Source organism: Lissotriton vulgaris, chromosome 6, assembly GCF_964263255.1.
Source record: "Lissotriton vulgaris chromosome 6, aLisVul1.2, whole genome shotgun sequence".
Lineage (NCBI taxonomy): Eukaryota > Metazoa > Chordata > Amphibia > Caudata > Salamandridae > Lissotriton > Lissotriton vulgaris.
In genome coordinates, this window is record NC_141694.1 from 1,153,862,114 (window position 1) to 1,153,878,705 (window position 16,592).

Consider the following 16,592-nt stretch of genomic DNA (forward strand, 5'->3'; position numbering starts at 1 on the left):
TGATCCTAAATAGATTGACTTTTCCTACATTTGGTCCTGAAATACCTGCCTGTGATTCAATAATACTTCATATGGAACTTTTGGATTACGTACTCTGTGCACTCGGAGAGAACCTGATCATTGATGCGCAGTAAAGACTTTGTAAATAAGCTGTAGAAGATACTTAGAGCCTAGTGAGTGGAAGAAGAAGAAATTCAGGGACATCCCTTAGAGGACGGAGAAGGGTAGGGTCACCTGAACACAAAATGAACAATGAAAATTTGAAAGGGGACCTCTGCTTCTAGGTGTGGTTCGAGAAAATTCATAAAGCCAAGACTTTGTGTTGCTGCTAAAATCGTATCACACTGTCTGAGACCATGGATGCTGGGAACCCGACTCGTAGGGCAAAATGTATTACAGGTACACTATTAGCAGGGCCGGTCCTAGGCATGGGCGGTATGGGCAGCTGCCCAGGGCCTCGCGCTCAGGGGGCCCCCTGCTGGCCCCGCAGAGTAGGAAAAAGCGCACTTGCGCAGGCAGTAAGGCACTTAGAGGGGCCTCACATCTTCCCTTTCGCCCGGGGCCTCAGAAGGCCTCAGAAGGCCTAGGACCGGCTCTGACTATTAGGGTTAGTGATTTTCTTTATATTTGTTGTAGTTTAGCCGCCAGATTCATCATTCTCCCGTTTTGCGAGGCCCTAATAGCGATTAATAGCGAATCGCTATTAAGGACTCGCAAAACGGGATTCATGTAGGAATCGCAATATTTTTTGCGATTCCTGCACATTCTTTATTTGCGATTAGCAAATTGCTAATCGCAAATAAGGAAAAACTCCCCATGCATTCCTATGGGCCAAAAGGCCCATAGGAATGAATGGTGAGTATTCCTTATTTGCAATTAGCAATTTGCTAATCGCAAATAATATAGCGATTTGAAGGGTGCCAGGGGTGTCCAAAGGACACCCTGTAGCACCCCTCAAATGATCTGTGACACAGGTGTTGCACACACACATGTCCAAAGGACATGTGTGTGTGTAACATGCAACTCAGAAAAATGCATTTAAATGCATTTTTCTGAGTTTTCGCAATTTACCGCGAGGTCTGACCTCGCGGTAAATTGCGCCTAGAAATTGCGAATTCTCAAATTTAAATAGGATGTTGAATTGCATTTAAGGAATCTCAAATAGAGATTCCTTAAATGTCATTCCTCGCAAAATTGCGAGATCGCAATTAGCGATTTTTACATTTGGGTGCTGAATCCCAAATGCAAAAATCGCTCTCGCAAAGGGCCGGATTCTCAGAATCTGGCCCTTTGCGAGCGCAAAAAAGCTTGATGAATCAGGCTGTTAGTTTCTTATTTAGCACCACAGGAGCAGGAAGTGGAGGTCAAGGGAACTCCTAAACCTACCACTCCTAGCCAAAAAGAGGTAGACATAGGAGCCAAGAAAGCTTTGCTAGCTGAAGAAAGTCGTAGACTACATGCTGATTTGTCCAAAGGAAACTTTGGAAAAAATGCTTATGCTAAATTGCTGTATGAGTACATCGACGCGATGGATGCGAAAGATTGTTATGTGTGTATGCAATTGCCTGCTTCAGTAGATGAGGGTATTAGATACCATCACTTGCCATTAACTTATGGAATCACATGTAGTTTGTTGCTTAGTATATTTTATGGACGCGATAGCTTTGAGTATTATTTTTCGAATTATGATGCTGTTTTACCAGAAGTCCCAAATTATAAGCATTTGAACAAATGGGATTATTATAAGAGTGAGGATCGATTAAGGAAATTTTTCATTCCTTGGAGAATGCTGGATACTTCATATGCCCGAAGAAATAATTTGACTTGTAAAGTGTCAGAAATTGAGAAAAAGTTTATAGGGCAGGTGGATGATCGATATAGGAGGCAGAAGATCCTAAAGGCTTCGGGCCAATGGAAAACAGATTGGACCAAGGAGGAAAAGTCACACAAAAGGAAGGGTAGTAATGGTCCAATAGCTTTAGATCAAGTGCAAAAAGGGAAACTATGTATATACAGGAGTAAAACCTACTATGAGAATGTGTTCGTGGGAGAAGTAAGTTGTGAACATGCTTTCCAAATAGAATACTATACAAAGGATTTCTTGAAGGGAATGCAGGTGATTCCGAATGTATATTTTGTCTGTGGAGAAAATGCATACGTGAAACTACCGGATAATTGGTACGGATCATGTTATTTAGCAATTGTCTTCCCCAAAATATACCATACTAAGGATTTAGAAATCATAGAGGGTGGCAAGTTGACAAGAGTGAAGAGAGGAGAAAGTGCTGCTGCAATAGTGGGAGATATATTTGGAGCTGCGATACCAATGTTGGGAGTGATTTTGAATGATGTAAAGATACGAAGATTGGCAACAGTTGTAGATAGGTTGTCTGCCAGTACTGCTAGATCACTAATGCTGGTCGAGGGAGAAATGCAATCGATAAGGGCAATGGTTCTCCAGAACCGCCTTGCCTTAGACGTCCTATTAGCAAAAGAGGGCGGAGTCTGTAAACTTTTGAAGGTCCAGGAATGTTGCCCTTACATTCCAGACAATTCAAAACCTCTTGAGAAATATATACGCAATATTACTGCTATCCACTATGAGATTAATGATTTGACACAAGAGAACACATGGGAAAAGGTTGGCAAGGGTCTTGGAGGTGTTGGAAGTTGGTTTGCTAACCTGGGTAGGAGTTTTCTTGAATACATTCTGGAGCCCCTCCTCATCATAGTAGCCTGTGTAATTGGAATATGGGGTTTGTTGAGACTGTACAAATGCTATAGGTCCAATAGGTTGGATAGAGCAGTGGGGACAGGCACAGAGGATGGAAGAGTTACAGGATAATCAATACCGAAGCTTAAGAGCTTTGGAAATGCTCAGGCGAGGAAATGTTGCAACAAGTGCTGTTTAAAATTTGGTCCCTACCCTAAGGAATGTGGGATGGTGGTGATGACACAGGTCATCAAAGGGGGGACTGAGAGAGTGCAAAACTGTGTTAGAAATTGTAGGGGTGCACCATATTCACAAGTAATCCGCACCCGCATATATAAGGGTTTTATAACCATGTTTAAGTGTGACACAAAGCTATGAACGCATGTATCAGAATTTCCCATAGCTGCAACATAACGTGTTTCTTGAAGTATTAATGTCATGCCATCTAGAAATGTATTTGTGAAATTAATGTTAGTCCAGTTAAAGTGTGTCTAAAGAAACATCATGTATTCCAATGTATGCTTAGTAATTCATTATTGTATTCATGTAAATGACATAGAAGTGTTTAGTTGGGAAATGTATTCTTTTCTTTTTCTATAATGATGCGGGCCTAATGAGTAAAACTGTTTGCCAAAGTTAGGGGGTGACATCTCGAAACGTGCAGAGGCCCAGCTGGGGATAACGGGTTGTGTAGGCCGAGTCAGGAATGTGACTGCTAGCTTAAATCATGGAACTGCCCCCTTTCCTAGAAGGTTGCCTTAAAGAATTAATTGCAAGTAGCATGTTGTCGTGAACCAATTGATGTGCGTTCCTTTGCAGGTGCAAGGTTAGCCAGAGATAGTAAAGAAGGGCCCATTGTATGTGAAAGTTAGGAAAATAATTGTAGACCTGGAGGAGTGGATGTGGAATTTTAGGGAAGCAACTTCAAGAGGAGACGACTGTGAGACCAAGGCCGTTTTTCAATGAACAAGGATGAAGACATCAAGAAGACGACCCTTTGAAATTCAACTCTCCAAGGGGGGCGTCTCTTGGGGCGTGCCAGCTGAATTGCGGATTTCGTATTAGGGACAGCACCCCGGGAGGAGAGCAGAGTAGAAGCACACAAGGGCGAAGAAAGATGCTGGGTAGGCAGAGAGCTGCTTGCGAGATGAACTTAAGAGGCTAAGTCCGAACTGAGTGAGTGAACTTCTTTGGAAGTCACCACGGCTGACACCTTTTGTTAGGGGAGATCCGGTTGTAGGGATGACACTTAGTATAGTGTAGGGACAGACTTATCCTCATGTATTTCTTCTTTTCTTCTATGCCTACCAGGATCCAGATCATAGCAATTATTGCAAGCTTAGTGGTCCTGGAAATCATATTAGTGCTGTTTCTCAGTCGTTTGAGATTTTTCCGTAGGATTATGTTTGTATTAGTACCTGTGTATTTGTTGAACCTTTTACTGAGGTGTTTATATACACAACTGCTTTTGGCTTTATAATAAATTTTCAAACTTGACCTTTTGTCAGTGGTTCTTTGGGGAAGGAAATGGAAGTGACCCGAATTGATTTGTTGAAAAAGATTGCCTTCTACACTCTATGACAGGTACAAAGGTCTAATCGAGCTGTGACGGGATTCTAGAGTTGAGGTCCAAATTCTAGATTGAATTTCCCGCCTTTCCATTCCAGAATGGAAGACATTGTTTAATTTGATAAAGCAGGGGGTTAGCCGGATCTCAAATTCATGGGAAGAAGCCACAATTGCTTTGGTCTTAAAACCTGCTAAGGACCCCAAGAAGGCAAACTCATGTCACCTAATCTCTCTGTTGAATGCGTATTATAAGGTTTTCAAGAGAATTTTTGGCAGGGAGACTGGCTAAGTAGCTTCCCGAGTAATCTACCCAGATCGGAAGGACTTGTGCCAAAGAGGCAAATCCAAAAACTTTCTTAGCTGTTGATTGTATCTATTGACCTTATTTTCAAAAAACAGTGGTCCTTAGACTAAAAAGAGACTTGTTAAGGCAATAAATATAGACTAAATAGGACTATGTTCTTTAAGACGTGTCGAGCCGGACAGTTTAATATCTTAATAAAAATGATCACAGAGAAATATGACACACAGTGTGATGGAAGTGGGACACCAGCCGATGTCCGACTAACCCACTTGGGGGACACAAACAGAACGCAAAAGTAACAGGCAAAGTTGGGTCATCTGAATATCATAAATCATAAGCAGATAATCCACAATATACAAATATGCATGAACAATTGTAGTCAACTATGCATTTAGTGCATTAAGGTCGACGACGTTTCGAACCATACACAATATCCGTTCATCTTCAGGACAGACAGTGATTGCCTAAAGAAATCACACTTTCAATTGAACCCACTATGTGAGAGTACATATGCCATACATATAAAAAAATAATAAACAGGAAAAAGGGGGAGACATAAAAGGTAAAGCATGTCAGTTAATCACACCCTTATCACAACTATGTATGCTGTGCAGGATTCATACCATGCCAGAGTGACAACGGCGGCGGAGTATGGTGCATGCTAAATCCATGCAGTGAGCTTATGGTGGTAGAAGCTAGGTGAGTACGTTTAGCTTGGCGCAACGTCTCGTGAGCGACTCGTAATGGCAGTGTTTTGAGAAAACGGCGACAGAGTATGGTAATTCCATGCAGTGAGCTTAAGGTGGTCGAAGCTAGGTAAGTACGTTTAGCGTAGCGCAGCGTCTCGGGAGCGACTCGAAATAACAGTATCTTGGGAAGGTAAGGACCGTGTTGCTACGGTGAAGTCATACAGTGACAGAGTGGTGGACCAAGCTGGTGGGTTCTAGGGAGTGCAAGGGTGAGAAATAATGAGCCAATGGCGGGCGGTCGCTGAAGGGCTTACCAGTGGGGTGGGGCTGAAAATGAATTCAGCACGGTATTCAAGGATATGTAATTGTCTGCAGGAGGAGGAAATACACGTTAAAGAAGTGTCTAAGGGTCCTCGAGTGGACTAACGTGCTTGTGGGGGAAACTTACCACAGGTAAAGTCCCTGGCAAAATAATGCGTTGATCTGTGGGAGAAAGGGAAGTTTTAAGCAGGGTGCAAGTTACCAATATTTCCGTGAATACCCAGGAAGACATGCTAAATAAGCATACCAATTGGAACAATGCCTTTGGACAGATGATCTGAGGGGAGGGAAAATAGAATAGGAAAGTGAGAGCAGGTTCGGCTAAAGCGAGCCCGCGGGCTCAAATTGAACCCGCATCCAAGTGCATAAGCTTACCGGAAAGTCAGTGATGCAGGTCCACAGTGGGGGTCCTTGCACGGCGAGAAGGATCTTCGTGGCTCGCACTCCACGGCAAGAAGCCAGATTAAGGAAGCTGTATCGGGTCACATGATTGCTGGCGCCCAATGGAGATGCGGCAAGAAGGGACGGCCATTTTGGATTGGCCGCGAGATGAGTGAGGATGAAAACAAACAAGGGGTGCGAGAGGTGCTGGTCACCTGAGTGCTGGTGCCCAATGGGGAAGTGGCAGAACGAGTCGGCCATTTTAGGTTGGGCGCTAAGTGAGAGAAGATTACAAAACGGCGAAGGGTGCAAAGAGTGTATATTGTGTATATTGACGGCGAAGTGCCGATATTATCGATTCCAGCGTGCAGTGCAATTCGAAGAGCCTCTGGGCCCGATTCACAGAACTAACTTAAGACAAAATCCTAAACTTTCTACTTTTGGTATTCACAGAAGTTAGGATTTTGTCTTAAGTTTGTCTTAAGACAGACTTAAGACAGACTTAAGACAAAATCCTAACTTAGGTCTGTCTTAAGTCTGTCTTAAGACAAACTTAAGACAAAATCCTAACTTCTGTGAATACCAAAAGTAGTAAGTTTAGGATTTTGTCTTAAGTTAGTTCTGTGAATCGGACCCAGAGTGTGCAGTCACAACGTGACATATTTGTAATGAGCCACACAACTTTTAAACAATGTCATACTGCTCTGATAATTGTTGTTACAGAGAGAACAATTAAAATTAAACCAAGTGAGGTAACAGTGGTAGTGGAGAATAAATGAATTGGGGTAAACCAGTTAGAGTCTCATGATGTTATACAGAAGTCCGAAGCTATCCAGTTACACCTAGATCATAAAAGAGTTCCTTTAAGAAGGGCAACAGTAGAGTCTAGATCAGGGAGGTCCAATCCTCCGTACGTTTCAGCCCGGTGTGCAAGCTCTGGGTCTTAAGTATCCAGCGCAGTTCCTCCTTGTTAAGTAGCTGCTGTAAGTTGCCTCCACGGCTAGGGGGTTTAATCACCGAAATGATGGTCCACGAGAAGTCCATTTCAGTGTGTGATACGTCCATGCAATGCTGCACAAGCGGAGCATTAGGAGTCCTGCAACGTATTCTGCTCCTATGTTGGCACATTCTTGTGCGTGCTCTCTGGGTTGTCTGCCCTATATAAATCCTAGAACATGGACAAACAATAGCATAGATCACATTCATACTATTACAGTTAGAAAATTCTCTACGCGTATGCTTGATTTCATTGTCACTCTGGCATGGTATGAATCCTGCACAGCATACATAGTTGTGATAAGGGTGTGATTAAACTGTCCGGCTGGACACGTCTTAAAGAATATAGTCCTATTTAGTCTATATTTATTGCCTTAACAATTCCCTTTTTAGTCTAAGGACCACTGTTTTTTGAAAATAAGTACCTACCCAAGGTCCTTAGCATATTGCGCCCTGGGTTCCCTTGTTCTGTCTAAATAATAATGTATCTATTAACCTAGCCACTGCTTGTTCAATTCCCCTGGGCGTGGTCACAATAGATAAAGCCAAGGCATTTGACCAAGTATGTTGGGCATATCTGTGGGGGGTATTGGAAGTATTAGGTTTTATTCATTGTTTTTTCTCAACGCTGAGGAGGCTCACGGGAAATTTGTCAGTTAGAATCCTCCTTACCTGGACATTGACCAGGAGTTTCAGTATTCATAGAGGTACAAGGCAAGGCTGTCCTTGCCTCCTCTACTGTTTGACATCTATATTAAGCAATTTGCCCATCTACTCAGAAGGGATAGTCGGGTAATTTCATTTCACACCTCCCAATTTTGCAATCTGATTGCGTTAAACACAGAGGACCAGGTCATCTATACATCAGGCCCTGCTCAAACTATTCATAGGGTGGAGAGTCTGGCAGCAGAGTTTTGGGCTCTATTGAGATTTTTAGTGACCCATTCTAAGTCCAAAGCAATGTGTTGGAATGTGGAAGGCTGGCCAGGGGAGACACAGGCAAAGATTAAACATTTAGGCATTGCTTTTGCCAACTCTGTGGATGCAATTTCACTGCCAATTTGACAAGGGAGGAGGTGGATGTTTTACTGGCTAGATGGAAGAGTCAGCCACTGACAATTGATGGGCATGTGAATTTGATCAAGATGTTGATTCTCCCTAAATTGATGTACCTTTTTAATTGTAGCCCCCTTTCATTTCCAAGATCAACTATTAATAAGATTCAGTGAAAAATAACTTGTTTCGTATGGGCTTCTTGTAGGGCAAGCCAGGTGTGGAAAAAGTTGAGGCTTAGGCTTGAAAAGGGTGGCCTCGCTCTCCCTGACCTGAAACTGTATTGCATGCCGTTTCAGATTAAAGACTATAGGATGGTACTTGGTAAACTGGATAGTTCAACCTGGGGAGTGCTCTAAGCAGAAATGATTAGGGAGTCGGTAACCACTGGTTTCTTCTATAAGTTTAGTGTCCCTTTTTAAAAATACGATTGAAGGTCAAAAAGGCAAAATTAAGCCTTTGGTTTAGAGCCAGGAATATCTTGGGTATTGGTTATAATTCCAATTTTGCAACCATCTGGGGCTCCCCTGGTACCCTAAAGTGCCTGAGGGATGGGCCGAGTCTTCCACTGAGGAGGACTGGGATAAATACCTGGGGGGAACAGGTGTCAGTGCAGGGGGTACAACTAATGAAAGTTTTTTTTTTATAAACAAATGTTATTGATTTTTAACAAACCCTGGGAAGATTTAAAAGCTAAGACTGGGTATTCCCTCTCAAGATTCAAATATGTGCAGTTATCTCCCTGGCTTGTAAGTGCGGCTCAGGAGATCGGGGGTATTGTGAATTTGAGGCCACACTCCAGGATAGGAGATCTAAAAGTACGGAGGTGGCTACTTGGTATTGGAAGTTTCTGGAGGCTGAGGACAAGAAGATTATGGCACCATATTTGGTGTGTGAAGGTACCTTTCAGGGGATGGAGCTACAACCAATATGGCAAAATTGTTGTATTCAGTGGTTAAGCCAGCAAATCTCAAACAAAATATTGTTTTCACTATCAATAGACCTTACGAACCCCCAAAGGATCTCCTATTTTGTACTGCAGCCAACCCCCAGATGTAGAAGATGTGGTTTTAACCCCGTCAGTGCATCAGGCAGCCGGGGACCGTCCGACGCACCAGTGCTCATGTGCGTAGGACGGCCCCCAGCCGCCTCGCATATGGCACAGGGAATCCCTCGGGTGCAGGCACCAGAAGGATTCCCTTTACCCCCCAATAGCCTCGGGAGCTGGGGCAGAGCTTCCCCAGCTCCCAAGGCTGCTCCCGTGGTTTCCATGAAATGACAATCAGCTGACGCCATTTCAGTGTAACCGAAATTGAAATGAGCCAAGAAGCTCATTCCAGTTTCACTTTCCACATGCTCAGGGGCCTATCTTAGCCCCTTAAGCTCGTTGAAAGACTGGAGATGTTTATTGGAAGGGGGAGATTCTCCCCTTTCCAATGGTACCCCTCCCTAGTGGATCCCTGCCTGGGGATCGCCCCAGGAGGCGATAGCTGCCCCTTGGACAAGGGCCTTTGCTCCCCCCACAGTTTTTTTGGTATAACAGTATTTCTGCCCCCCCGTGGGCAGATGGGGGCGGTAGCCTCCAATCTTCCCCCCCGGGTGGCAGGAAGCCCACTAGAAACCAGGGATATTTTTTTATTGATGTTGGGGTGGGGCTGCCCAAAAAAGGCATTGCGATGCCCCCATCTCCCCAGAGAAATGTCAGTCTTTTTGCCCCCAGATGGGGACAGGAACCTCCAACCTGCCCCCCCGGGGAGAGAGCCCACTAGAAACCAGGGATTTTTTTTATTGATGTAGGGGTGCGGGCTGCCTAAGATGAATGAATTAAATTGGGTCTTATAGAGCGCGAACTTAGCCCAAGGGCATCAAGGCGCTAAAGCAGACTGTACGTGAAGAGGGCGGGGAAAGTTAAACTGCAGACTGAGTGAAGAGCCAAGTCTTCAAGGCCTTACGAAAGAGTAAATGAGAAAAGAGGTCTGTCAGATCATGAGGAAGGGAGTTCCAGAGTTTGGAAGCAGCTGAAGAAAAAGCTCGACCTCCCCATCTGACCTTACGGAACCTTGGCATTATAAACCCCCCCAAAAAAATGCAACAGTCTTTCTGCTCCCCCTAGGCGCAGATGGGGCAGTATCCCCTGATCTGCCTCGGGGGGGCAGAAAGCCCACTAGGCACCAGGGATTTATTTTTTATGATGTAGGGGTGGAGACTGCCCAAAATGGGCATGATAATTCCCCCACCCCGAAAACAATTTTCACAGTATTTCTGCCCCCCCGGATGCATATTGGGGCAATATCCCCTTATATGCCCCCCCCGGGCGGACAGAAAGCCCACAAGGCCTCAGGAAATATTTTATAAATTCACGGGTGAGGTCAGCCCAGAATGGGCATGCTAATGCCACACCTCCTCAGAAAAATGCCACTGTCTTTTTGCCCCTCCCTGAGGGGCGGATGGGGGCAGTGGCCCCTGATCTGCCCCCGGGGGGGTAGAAAGCTAGACACCAAGGGGAATCCAGGATGAGGTGACTTGTGTGCCTCTCACCAGGTTCTGTTACCCAGAATCCCTAGCAAACCTCAAAAATAGTTTAAAAAAATATATTCTACCCCAACCATTACTCACCTTTAGAAAAGTGAGATCGTTGAGAGATACACTCACGAGCAGCTATCAGGGTAGAAAGTCGTCCATTCAGCTGACTAATAGCTTGCAGGGATTCCTTCCCTGCGGTAAATGCAAGGCGTGCTCGGGAAGCAAAAAAGTCTCATCATACAAGGTACCAGGGGTTGATAAACCTAGAAAGATCAAAAAGTTTCTAACATGCAGTACACCCTACACAGAGTACTGTCTGGTCTGCCCCTGTCAACTCCAATATATTGGGAGCACTATTCATGAGACAAAAAAGAGAGTCATTGAACACACCAGGGCCATAAAAAACTGAGACATGACATATCCGGTAGCCCGACACTTCCAACAGAAACACAAGAGTGACAGAGATTTGCTCAGATTTCATGTCCCAGTACACCCTAGGGGTGGTGATAGATTGATGATGTTGCGAAGACTAGAGTCCCGCTACATCATTGATTTACAAACTAGAAACCCTGAAGGCTTAAATACACACGAAGAATTAGCGGTACATCTGGGTAAATAAGGATATTATGGAAAAATGATGTGTAAACTGATGAATGATGATGGCAGGATGCTCAATGTAAGAGGGAACAATGAACAGCTAAAACATGAAATAGTATACAAATAACTTTGAAATATATATAAAAATGAAATGTGAAGACTGTATATATATGCAGGCATATGTTTGATGTAAAAAGAAAATGAACTATGTACTGACACTGCCCATTCGGGGCAAGATTGAAGGACTGACATATGGGGAGAATGTAGAGAGGCTGTAAGCCCATCCAGGGCCTTATTAACTAGCATGTGACATTATATTTTTAATATAATATAATGTTTTATTATTGATGATTACTGAACCGATAAGTTTTCACTTTTTGCAAAATTAATGCAATTGTAAACTGTCGAGATAGATACGTATGCATACTGAAAAAGACTAGGTTAAGATGATGCCCATGCCTTTGTTGATTAGTCCTCTCTCTATGTCGTACATTGCAATGTGATGATGTAAACAAAAATGGCTGCCTCAGACGCGCACTTTTACCATCAAAGAAGGCAAAACGCCGAAACGCGTCTGGTCGCTGTGGGTCTTGAAATAAACTATGAACCCGCTCCTGAGAGTGCTTTTTCTTTTCTCCTAAATACGAGGCAAGTCAGAGCTTCAATATATATATATATATATATATATATATATATATATATATATATATATATATATATATATATATATATTAATACCACACCAAACTTCACCACCCAAGAAGGCGCTGACTCCGTGTATCTTAGTTCAAGAGTTTTATTTCATATCAACTTCTGCTCAGACGCGTTTCGGCGGCAACCTCCGCCTTGCTCACTCTTATATATATATTTTCTTTTTTTTTTTTAAATTTTTTTTTTTTTTTTTTTTTAAAGCCGCGAGGCGAAACGCATCTGTCGATATGGAGGGGAGAGGAATCTAAGCACCCAAAAAAGCATTTCAAGCTTTGCACTTCAACTCCGAGTGTGCCTCTTAATCTACTAGCCAGCCACCTTTGCTCGCTAAGTGAAGAAATATATATATATATATATATGAAAAAGAATTTCCCAAAGGGAACCACACCATCAAATACCAGTGGATCACAATCCAGTGATGGAATTGAGAGTGAAACTAGTGACACTGGTTATGATTTTTTAGAGGATGTGCGGCTCTGGAATCTGGACAAATCACTGTCCCGAGGAGGGAGCCGCGGAAGAGGAACATTTCGCGGCAGAGGAAAGGGGTCAAAACCCGCTGCCGAAAAACAAGGAAAACCCGAAGAGCCAAAAGAAAGAAAAACATACCCCTTGCGGAATCGGAAATAGAGAACCTAATAATTAATCTGTCAAAACACGAACTCACTGAAGAAGAAACCTCTCTTCTAAATAAAGGACTCTCCTTTTGTCCGGAGAAACATTTCAATCCAGTGGAAACAAGAATTGACTTCTATAAATATATCCGCAAACTAAAACTGGCGAAGATACATGCACGACAACCAAAACAATCAGATACCACAGAAGCCTCAAGAGTTCCTGAAGAAGAATCAACATGGCAAATCCAAGAAGTCCCAGACTTACAAAATATCTTTGAGTTACTATATGATGAGAATACAGCACAAACATCAGGATCACAACTAATGAAAGAACTAGATATAAGAACTGATTGAAGGATCAATACTGGACTGAGAAATAAATCAAAATTTTGCCCTACACTATCACCTGGCAATAGAATTGACATGTTTTCTGAAGCGGTAATAGAAGAAATAGACAAACTCTCAAATACTCGCAAAAAAAACAACAGAGAGAATCTAACAAGTAAAGAAAGAGAAGCTATAAAAACCTTGAATGATGACCCATGCCTTCAATAAAACCGGCAGGCAAAGGCGGCAATATTGTTTTAATGGAAACAAAAAATTACATCAAAGAGGCAAACAGACAATTAAATAACCCTGCAAATTACAGAAAATTGGAAAAGAGTCCCATAAATGAGATGGTTCTACATTTAAATGGATTATTGGAGAATTGGCAAAAAGAAGGATTATTGTCTGAAGATGAGAAAAAATTTCTTAAAAATGAATTTCCAATAATCCCAACAATCTACTTTCTACCGAAAGTGCATAAGACATTGATTGATCCACCAGGGAGACCCATCGTCTCATCATGCTCTAGTCTATATGAAAACATCTCACAATATGTAGACTTATTCTTAGCCCCAATTGCGAAAAGTCAAAGCTCGTATATTAAAGACACTGGGGACTTTTTACGGATACTAGAGAATATCTCCTGGAGTGAAAATTACTTGATGGTGACAATCGATGCAGTCTCCCTCTACACCTCGATAAAACATGAAGTAGGTTTAAATGCATGTCATTACTTCTTAAAACAAAGAAACATCAGCTACCTCAAACATACTGCAATGTTAATGACAATGATCGAACTATGTCTTACTAACAATGTTTTCCTATTCAATCAACAACTTTTTAGACAAGAATGTGGAACTTCCATGGGTATTTCTTTTTCACCCAACTATGCCAATACTACCATGGGCTGGTGGGAAAAAATCATAGTATGGGACTCCTCAAATCAAACTGACTTAGAGAAATTGATCTTATGGGTACGTTATATCGACAACTTGTTTTTAATTTGGAATGCTACACAAGTTGAGTTTGATGCTTACTATGCCAAATTATGTGACAACAACCTTGGATTGGAATTCACATATAAAACGAGTAAAAAAGAGATTGATTTCCTAGATTTGAAAGTCTACATAGAAGAAGAGCAATTACACACAACCCTATTCCGCAAAGAAACTGCAACGAACAGTATCCTACATGGAACTAGCTTTCACCCTCAACCACTGCTAGCTAGCATCCCTTATGGCGAATTCATTCGCATGAAAAGAAACTGCTCAAAAAAAGAGGATGCGGAAATCAAAATAGAAGAAACAGCTGAAAGATTGAAAAAATGAGGATACAGTCAACAAATTCTGGAAAAATGCAGAAAGAAAACTGCCAAGCAAAATAGAACTACATTACTCATTCCTCAATTGAAAACCAACGACCTTAAAGGACCACCACGCTTTGTAACAACTTACAACAAAGAAAGCGGCATTATAAAAAGTAAAATTAAAAAATACTGGCACCTAATATCAGGGGATCCTGACATTGGAAAGATTGTAGGAACTGAACCAACAATAACCTACAAAAAAACTTCCTCACTCAAAGACAAATTGGTACATAGCCATTTCACAGAAAAAAAGACCAAAAACAAAGTGATTGGCTAACTGACCAAAGAAAAGGGTTAAAGAAATGTAATGCTTGCAAAGCTTGCAAAATTGGCCTCAATAAAACAACCTTTGAAGAAACTGATGGAAAAAGTTTCCCTATCACTGAAAAAATAAACTGTTCGTCGACACATGTGATATATATCATACAATGCAAATGCGGATCCAAATACATAGGAAGCACGACCTGTGCCCTAAAAAAACATATTTTGGAGCACATCAGAGCGGTCAAAAATAAAGACATGTCCTACGCAACTGCCAAACATATGGCTACCTGTCAAAAAAGTGACTGGAGGGCCATGTCATATTATGGCATACACATGATTGAGATGAACGAACGTGGAGGAAACAGAAAACGTAAATTACGACAAACTGAATCAAAGTTCATCATCAGACTGAAAACAAAAATGCCCAGAGGGATGAACTTTGACGAGGAGCTTTAAGTACACCTAGAATAACATCAGTGATCAACATAGAACATTGCGATGGGAACCTAAAAGGAAGGAAAAAACATGTACTATTGAAGTGGGTACTATACCCAGTAAAATGTCATGCACATACGATGAAACGGTGATAACATAGAGTACTATACCACAAATGCAAACAAAACATATATATAATTTTTGAACACTGTGACTCTCAGAAATTAGTTAAAACTGTGACTACTATTATACAATGTATTAGTACCTAATGATAAGAATTAAGTGCTGAAATTGCTAAATGTCATTATCATGTTTAAAAAAATCCTTTTTTAATTTTTATGAACTACCTTTCCCACAATGCACCTTAATAGCCAGGTGGGATAAATAATAGACATAGTAGTATGCTTACTTACCGTGAACAAAGCCCGTCTCTAGGCTGAAACGCGTTGGTCTGAGTTTGGAGCAATAAATTACCTTTGAAACTTAACTGGAACTGTGTTGTGCCGCATCTTTCGTGTCAAAAAAAAATATATATATATATATATATATATATATATATATATATATATATATATATATATATATATATATATATATATTACCTACTGGCGTCTCGCCAGTAGGTATATATAGTTAGGATTTTTTCCCTATGGGATTTTTGAAAATTCTATGTCTAATAACTTTGGCGTTTGTGGACGGAATCGGCTGAAATTTTCAGGAAAATGGCACATTTTGTTTCTGAGCAGCCCTTTAAAATTGGGGGGGTTTCGTCAAGGGGGGGCCGAGAAAAAAGGGGGGTCCCAAAACGCGTTTTCCCCATGTTAATTTCCATAGGGCGGTTGGCCTCACTTTTAGCTCGAACGGCTGAATGGATTTGCACGAAACTTGGCAAAATTGTAGGGACTGTTAGCCCGATGTGCCTTTGCTAGGTCTCAATATATGTGCTCCAGTGGATTTTGAGAAATTAATGTTCAAAACAAGATATATATCTGTAACAGCGCTCCGGGCTGCGCTCCGGTCCGCTTACTTTTCGCGTAACGGAGCTTTGCGTAGCGAAGCTGATTGGCTCTCCGGTGTCTGTCAACATTCTAAACAGTCCGGTGCGGCCGCCATCTTGTCTCTCGGTAGGATCGAGAGACAAGAGGAGGAGAAAAACAAAGGGGGAATTTAATGAAAGGGGGCAAGGTAGACCCCTCTTGACCCCCTAGGAATGATGTTGGGGTTATTAAAGGGTCCCGTGGGGAAAATTTAAAAAAATTGATTTTTCACGGTAGAAGCGCTTCTCGGGCCGCGAACTGGGCCGCAAACTGGTAGCGAAACGGGAATTCGCCATTTTGTGTTTCGTTTTAATTAAATTACTAGGTATAAGGGGGTGCGGGAGACGTATCCTGATCCCTTATGTTTTCTGAGGGTGGCTGAGGAGGCTCATATATGTTGATACATGTCTTCCAGCGGCTGTGCGTGAGCGTTTTTTTTTTTTGCTGCGTGACGTCTGTTAACGTTCGATTCGATGGAAATCAGGAAGTGTTGACCGCCAATTTGTCACTGCGATAAAATATTTTGTTATAAATGAATCCTTATTGATAAACATTGTCTGCGCCATCTTGCCTTTTTTCCAATGCCACAATTTTGTCGTGCACGGCAGCCATTTTAGATGCCTTGACCAGACCCACTCTCTGCACGCCGCCGATCCTCAGCACGGCTCCCCACCCTCGCAAGCATCTCC